The sequence below is a fragment of the Giraffa tippelskirchi genome, chromosome 8 (assembly GCF_054371585.1).
Source record: "Giraffa tippelskirchi isolate mGirTip1 chromosome 8, T2T-mGirTip1v1.2.pri, whole genome shotgun sequence".
Classification (NCBI taxonomy): Eukaryota; Metazoa; Chordata; class Mammalia; order Artiodactyla; family Giraffidae; genus Giraffa; species Giraffa tippelskirchi.
Window position 1 is genome coordinate 94,894,484 of NC_137282.1, and position 7,990 is coordinate 94,902,473.

Here is a 7,990-nt window from a genome sequence, read left to right on the forward strand (position 1 = left end):
ACACAGAAGCATACAGAGTCACATGGCTGGCGATTCCTTTAGAAACTTATGAAAATTTGCATAGTTACTGTAGGCAGGACTAAACTCTGGCTGCTCTCTAGTTCTCTGAGAGATCATGATTATGTTCAACTCCTGTTCAATAGACAACACACACTACAGGGTGAACAGAGAAGTGAGTTCATTTCTGCCCTTGGAGAGCTCTTGGACTAAAAGTGAAGAGGAGACAAGCACAGTGACAGTTCGAGAACTCAAAACTGTCCCACCATTAAAAAGGCCTGAAAATCTGAATTTTGGAAGAAATGCCTTACTTCCCTTGATTTCCTACCATTTTGTTCACTTTGAGATAATTATAGAAATGAGCGTAATCCCATACATTTTTAAATATCCAGCCACGGGGTGTTGATTAAATAAGCTATTCCACATATATATAATGAAGTGAAGTCATTAAAATATTTCAGAGATGGAAATCATAAAAGAATCATCACTGCCATTCAGTTCAGTCACTCAGTCATGTCCTATTCTTTGCAACCCCATAGTCTGCAGCACACCAAGCTTCCTTGTCCATCAGCAACTCCTGGAGCTTGTTCAAACTCATGTCCATTGAGTCGGTGATGCCATCCAACCATCTCATCCTCTGTCGTCCCCTTCTCCTCCTGCCTTCAGTCTTACCCAGCATCGGGGTCTTTTGCAATGAGTCAGTTCTTCACATCAGGTTGACAAAGTATGGACCTAACAGAAGAAGAAGATATTAAGAGGCAGTGGCAAGAATACACAGAACTATTACAAAAAAGATCTTCATGACCCAGATAACTACAATGGTGTGATCTCTCACCTAGAGCCAGACATCTTGGAATGTGAGGTCAAGTGGGCCTTAGGAAGCATCACTATGAACAAAGCTAGTGGAGGTGATAGAATTCCAATTGAGCTATTTCAAATCCTAAAAGATGATGCTGTTAAAGTGCTGCACTCAATATACCAGCAAATTTGGAAAAGTCAGCAGTGGCCACAGGACTGGAAAAGGTCAGTTTTCATTCCAATCCCAAAGAAAGGCAATGTCAAAGAATGTTCAAACTACCACACAGTTGCACTCATCTCACAAGCTAGTAAAGTAATGCTCAAAATTCTCCAAGTCAGGCTTCAATAGTACATGAGCCATGAACTACCAGATGTTCAAGCTGGATTTTGTAAAGGCAGAGGAACCAGAGATCAAATTGCTAACATCTGCTGGGTCACAGAAAAAGCAAGAGAATTCCAGAAAAACATCTACTTCTGCTTTATTGACTATGCCAAAGCCTTTGACTGCGTGGATCACAACAAACTGGAAAATTCTTCAAGAGATGGGAATATCAGACCACCTTACCTGCCTCCTGAGAAATCTGTATGCAAGTCAGGAAGCAACAGTTAGAATGGGACATGGAACAACAGACTGTTTCCAAATCAGGAAAGGAGTACGTCAAGGCTGTATATTGACACCCTGCTTATTTAACTTATATGCAGAGTACATCATGTGAAATGCTGGGCTGGATGAAGGACAAGCTGGAATCAAGATTGCCAGGAGAAATATCAATAACCTCAGATACACAGATGACTCCACCCTTATGGCAGAAAGTGAAGAAGAACTAAAGAACTTCTTGATGAAAGTGAAAGAGGAGAGTGAAAAAGCTGGCTTAAAATTCAACATTCAGAAAACAAAGATCATGGCATCCGGTCCCATCACTTCATGGCAAATAGGTGGGGAAACAATGGAAACAGTGACAGACTTTATTTTTCTGGGCTCCAGAATCACTGCAGATGGTGATTGCAGCCATGAAATTAAAAGATGCTTGCTCCTTGGAAGAAAAGCAATGTCCAACCTAGACAGCATATTAAAAAGCAGAGACATTACTTTGCCAACAAAGGTCTGTCTAGTCAAAACTATAAACCATAGCTTTGTAGTAGTCATGTGTGGATGTGAGAGTTGGACTATAAGGAAAGCTGAGCACTGAAGAATTGATGTTTTTGAAATATGGTGTTGGAGAAGACTGTTGAGAGTCCCTTGGACTGCAAGGAGATCAAAGCAGTCAATCCTAAAGGAAATCAGTCCTGAGTATTCATTGGAAGGACTGATGCTGAAGCTGAAACTCCAATACTTTGGCCACCTGATGTGAAGAACTGACTCATTTGAAAAGACCCTGATGCTGCAACAGATTGAAGGCAAGAGGAAAAGGGGATGACAGAGGATGAGATGGTTGGATGACATCACCAACTTGATGGACATGAGTTTGAGCAAGCTCTGGGAGTTGGTGATGGACAGGGAGGCCTGGCGTGCTTCAGACCATGGGGATGCAAAGAGTCGGACATGACTGAGGGACTGAACTGAATTGAACTGTGGGGATGGTGGCAAAACCCTCGAATACACTAAGAAACATTAAGTTGCACATTTCAAATCAGTGAATTACATAATATGTAAAATGTATTGCAATAATTCTGTTTAAAAAAAAGAATCTCTTGGTTCAGTTAGCTATTGTTGGTGATGTGGATGATGAGGGCAAGAGCTGGGTGACAGCCTAAACCAAACAGAACCAGTCCTGTGTCCTTAGGTCTCTTCCCAGAAAAGGGGAGTCGTGATGTGCTTGGAAGCAATCCTAAGAGGTATCTTCTACATTAGGAATTTCCATTATAAAGAAATAAATGAAAGACTAATCCTGAAACTTTGAGGGTTAGGCATGATCTTATAAAAGTGCTCAAAACCATCATTATCCCTCACAGAACAGGGTATCTGTATTTGCTTTAAACCATGGCATGACTTAAAAATAATTGAATTTTCCATATCCTATACCTAAATGCAATTTCTAATTATTACTTGGCTATCCATATAAATCCTAGGTAAATCTGTGGTGTTTCTTTTCCCAGTACAATACGAATAAATGTAAATAATTGTCATGTCTGATTTACGTTGTGTTTCGTTAAGCAGCTAAAAGTAAATATTGAAAATAGAAGGAAATGGCAACCCACTCCAGTATTCTTGCCTGGAGAATCCCATGGGCAGAGGAGCCTTGCAGGCTACAGTCCATGGGGTCACAAGAGTCGGACATGACTTAGCAACTAAACCACAACCACCACCATGCAAGTTTGAACTGGTGTTTGCCTAAAGAAAGGCTATAGATCTTAAAGGGCAGGGCTAACTGAATCAAAGCAAATTACTCTCCTAACTATGGGGATCACTGAGCAGGGACTACTCCCTGGCTCCCCACAGTGAAAGTCCTAACCAGTGGACCACCAAGGAATTCCTGATGGTACTCAGTTTTAACCATCTTTTTCCATGTACGTTTTCATTACAAATGGTCTCAGATTAATTCTGGATGTCAGTGGCAATACAATATGAACAACTAGATGAAAATAATATACAGGACCTCATAAATGAGTGAATCAAACAAAGTTCACTCCAGAGAGAGAGAGGTACTAGATGAAGATGGATTCCTTAATATGAGAATGGATTTTTTTCAAAGAAAGATCTGTTAGGTACTTGGGATGGCAAGAAAAACTCCGTTAACCCAATGAGTTAGAAAAAAAATGTAGAACTTTTAAATAACATTTTTAATAGCCTTGTGGTCACATGATAGTGCATTTTTAAGCTTTTCAGAATTGTGGGACATTGAGATATGCATGCAGTGTTTTCTCTTTTTAAATCAATGCATCTTTTCCCAAGGGACTAAGATGCCTCCAGGACCTGGGCAAGTTTCCTTCTATAACTCAACCTGAGATACCTTGAGGCAGGGAATTCCACTGGGAAGGAAGAACTGGATTCAATCTACTGTTTCTGGATTTCCTCCCCAGAATTGCCTAGAAGAGTTAAGAAACTGTTGTGAATGTCTCCAGCACTCAATAAAATTGCTCTCTAGATCCCTACATTTGACAAGTAGACTCCAGAATTCAGCCATGAGCAAAGACACCATATTTTCTCTCCAAATGCAATCTATGCCCACACTTTTGACATTAACTCATGCCTATATTTTTACTTCATGGGCAGTTTTCTCCAGTTGGAAGCAAGAGAGAAGGAGGAGTTAGATTCCAGTGAGAAGGATTTGATACACCTTGCTGGCTTTGAGATTTAGGGGCCCACATGCAAGGTCCAGAATGACAGCTCTAGGAGCAAAGACAAGTCCCCAGTTTGCAACAAGCCGGGCAATACGGATCTTGGCCCTGCCATCATAAGGAACTGGATTCTGCCAACAATCAGACTGAGTTTGGAAATGGAATCCTCCCAGAGTCTCTAAAGAATCCAGACAACACCTTGATTTCTAAGAAATCCAGAACAGAGAACCCAACTTAGCCATCTCTGACCTACAGAACTATGAGATAGTAGTTTGTGTTGTTTTAAGCACTAAGTTTATGGCAATTTGTTACAGCAGCCATAGATAACTAATACAAACAGATAACTATAGTGTTTATCAGGTAACAGACACTGTGTCAAGCATTTGAGATGCATCACCTCGATCAATCTCACAATTTCTATTGTCCTGGTTTCAAAATTGAGCAATGAGCCACAAGTCACCGAGCTGGCCAGTCCCCTCAGGACCAGGATAGGAATCAACCATCTCTCTGTGACTGCAGAACCTTTGACCATTTCTATACAATGGTCCACTGCTGCTATACAATAATCATATGTATAGAGGATCCAAGTTTTAAATACACACAAACATACTTATGCATTCACATATGTATATATATCAAAAATTTATGAAAGAAAATATACCAAAATATTCAGAATCGTATCTTTAGATGGTGGGATTACCACTTCTTACTTCATTGTGTTTTCCTGTTTATCTGAATTACTTTACAATGAACATATTCTACTTACATAAAATTTTTATTTCTTTTTTTTTTTTTTTAGTTAAAAGATGAAGGTGAAAATTTATTAAGGAGAATCCATCCTGAGTACCAATCATTTCTTTCATCTTATTCCCAGAGAATCCCACACTTAAAGACTCATCACATACCCAGGTCTCGGATTCTAGCTGCAGCACCCCTCCAACTGCTTCCTTCCCTTTCAGGCTTCCAGGTCCCCAAAGGAAGGCCAAGAACTATCCTGGGCCCTCTCTGAGGATGGAAGCCCACCTCACTCCCTGCTAGGGAGCCCAAGCTATGGTGTCAGGGTCTAAGGGACACATTTTTCCTGTCTGTTCTCTTCAGGTTTCTCTACATTACTGACACGAACTAAACCTCTGTGACAGATCCTGTTAGATAGTGTAAGAGCTTTTCCCAACTCCTTTCTCTCTTGCCCACCTGTGACTATAGTGGCTAGGAGAATGAGAAACTAGATTCCCCGGCCTCCCTTGCAAGTAGGGGTAACTGTGTGCCTCAGGTCTGATTTTGAGACTCAACGGAAAACCCACCTGGGAATTTCCTGGGAAATGCTTTTTTGCTTCCTTAAACAAAGAGACAGAAGCAATCTGTGAAGCTTTCTACCCCTCCTTTCTTTATATTGTTAATGCAGACAAGATGCCTGGAGCTACAGCAACAATCTTGTGATCATGAAAGGTGGAGCATGAGGACAAACGTCTAATAAATTAGTGGAGCATAAACCATAAAGTCTGGTTTGTTGATAGCATCATTAGCAGGTGTTAGCAACTCCTGTCTCATCTGATTATGTGTGGAAAAAGAAACCCTGATCTTAAAACTCAAATGTGATGACCTCCATTCCTATCTCAACTGCCTGCTGCAGACATTAGAGTACTGGTGCTCTTTTCTGTTAGATGCAGAGATGAGCGAGAGACCAGGGAGAGGGGAGGAGGAAGAAGTAATTTGGGGAAATCTGTTTGTGTTTTCCACATATAGATTGCTTCAAGTCCCTAATTTTGTCCTGTCCCATAAAACCCTATGCTGAAACCGAGACATCACGCTTATCACTTATGACACAGATTTCAGCCCACAGCATCTATTTTAAGGAGGAGACGGTAAGATTGACATTTAGATTCAGTCATGTGACCTACAGAATCATCCAGCCAATGATTCTTCTTATGTTTTGATTCAAATAAATTTTTTCATGAATAACTGATAAAATGGAATGCCATTTTATTCCTATAGCATACTAAAGGCCATGGGAGTAATCCGTCTACTCGAAGTGCCAGGACTAAGAAGATACATTGTCTGGAGACTTTAACAAAACAAAACCAATTACAAGTCTATTATGTAAATTTTCTATTATGTAGGATGAGTAATTCTAAATAAATAGGATAAAATATTCCTATCTGAAAAAAGCTTTTGTTGGTTGGTCTAAGTTCTACAATCTATTGTCATTGTTGAATTTTAACACTACAGATGGAAGCTTCAAATCAACACACTTTTATTTCTTATTTTCTTATAAACATTGATAGTTAATTGGGAAAATCCCCATTATACAGTCAGTCTTCAACAAACATGGGCTTAACTTCATGTCTTTGAGAGAGAAAGGTCCTCATGTTTTAAGCTCTGTGAGCTTGTGTTAGTCAGAGTTCATGTCACTCATTCCTGTGATATATCATTTTGTTGCATTTAAACAGGAGATTAAAATTGAACAACTCTGGCACAGTGAGCAAGCAAAGAAATGTAACTTATTTCAATTATGTCATGTTAAGTGACCAGTGGAATTTTCACATGTTGCTTTAAATTTTAAACAGTGAAAATCAGTGTGAACTGCAAGGTATACTGATTTTCTTTTGTTAAGTGAACACTGGCTTGCACATGAACCATTTTTATGCATTTGAATCTTTATTATTGAAATTTAGTCTCTTGTTTTTTCAATTATTTTTATACAATTTTTCATAGTGAATTTCCATTTACCATTATTATAAAACATTGACTTTATTCTCAGTGTTGTATAATCCTTGAGGCTGTCTTACACCTAATAGTTTATAGCTCCCCCTCCCCCACCTCTATATTCCCTCTCTCCTACTAGTTTGTCTCTATACCTGTGAGTCTGCTTCTTTATTGTTGTATTCACTAGTTTGTTGTATTTTTTAAATTCCACACGTAAGTGATATCATACAATATTTGTCTTTCTCTGTCTGACCTGTTTCACTTAGCATAATGACCTCCAAGTCCATCCATGCTGTTGCAGATGGCAAAACTTTATTCTTTTAAATGGCTGAGTAGTATTCCATTAGGGGCTTTCCTAGTGGCTCAGATGGTAAAAAATCTGTCTGTAATGCAGAAGACCTGGGTTCAATCCCTGGCTCGGGAAGATCCCCTGGAGAAGGACATGGCAACCCACTCCAGTATTCTTGCCTGGAGAATCCCATGAACAGAGGAGCCTGGCAGGCTACAGTCCATGGGGTTGCAAAGAGTCGGACACAACGGAGTATTCCATTGTATACATACTCTCACATTTTCTTTATTCAACACTTAGGTTGTTTCCATGTCTTGGCAATTGTAAATAATGCTGCTATGAAAATTAGGGTGCATAAATCTTTTTGAGTTAGTGTTTTGGGGTTTTAGAAGCATATTCAAGAGTGGCTGGGTCATATGATAGTTCTATTTGTAGTTTCTGAGAAACTTCCATACTGGTTTCCATAGTGTGTGGGTTAGTCCCTCAGTTGTGTCTGACTCTTTGTGACCCCATGGACTGTAGCCCACCAGGCTCCTCTGTCCATGGAATTTTCCAGGCAAGAATACCAGAGTGGGTTGCCATTTCCTTCTCCAGGGGTTTCCATAGTGATTGTACCAATTTACATTCCCAATAACAGAGCACAAAGATTCTCTTTTCTCCACATCCTCCCAAATTTGTTGTGTTCTTTTTGGTGATAGCCATTCTGACAGGTGTGAGGTAATATCTCATTATGGTTCTGATTTCCATTTCTCTGTTGATTAGTGATGTTAAGCATCTTTTAATGTTCATATTGGCCATCTGCATTTCCTCTTTGGAAAATGCACAATATATTCAGTCCTTCTGCTCATTTTTTTCTCCCTAATTTCTTATTTTATTACCATAGAAGTAACATAACACATTCCTGCCCGTTTTTTAATCAGGTTG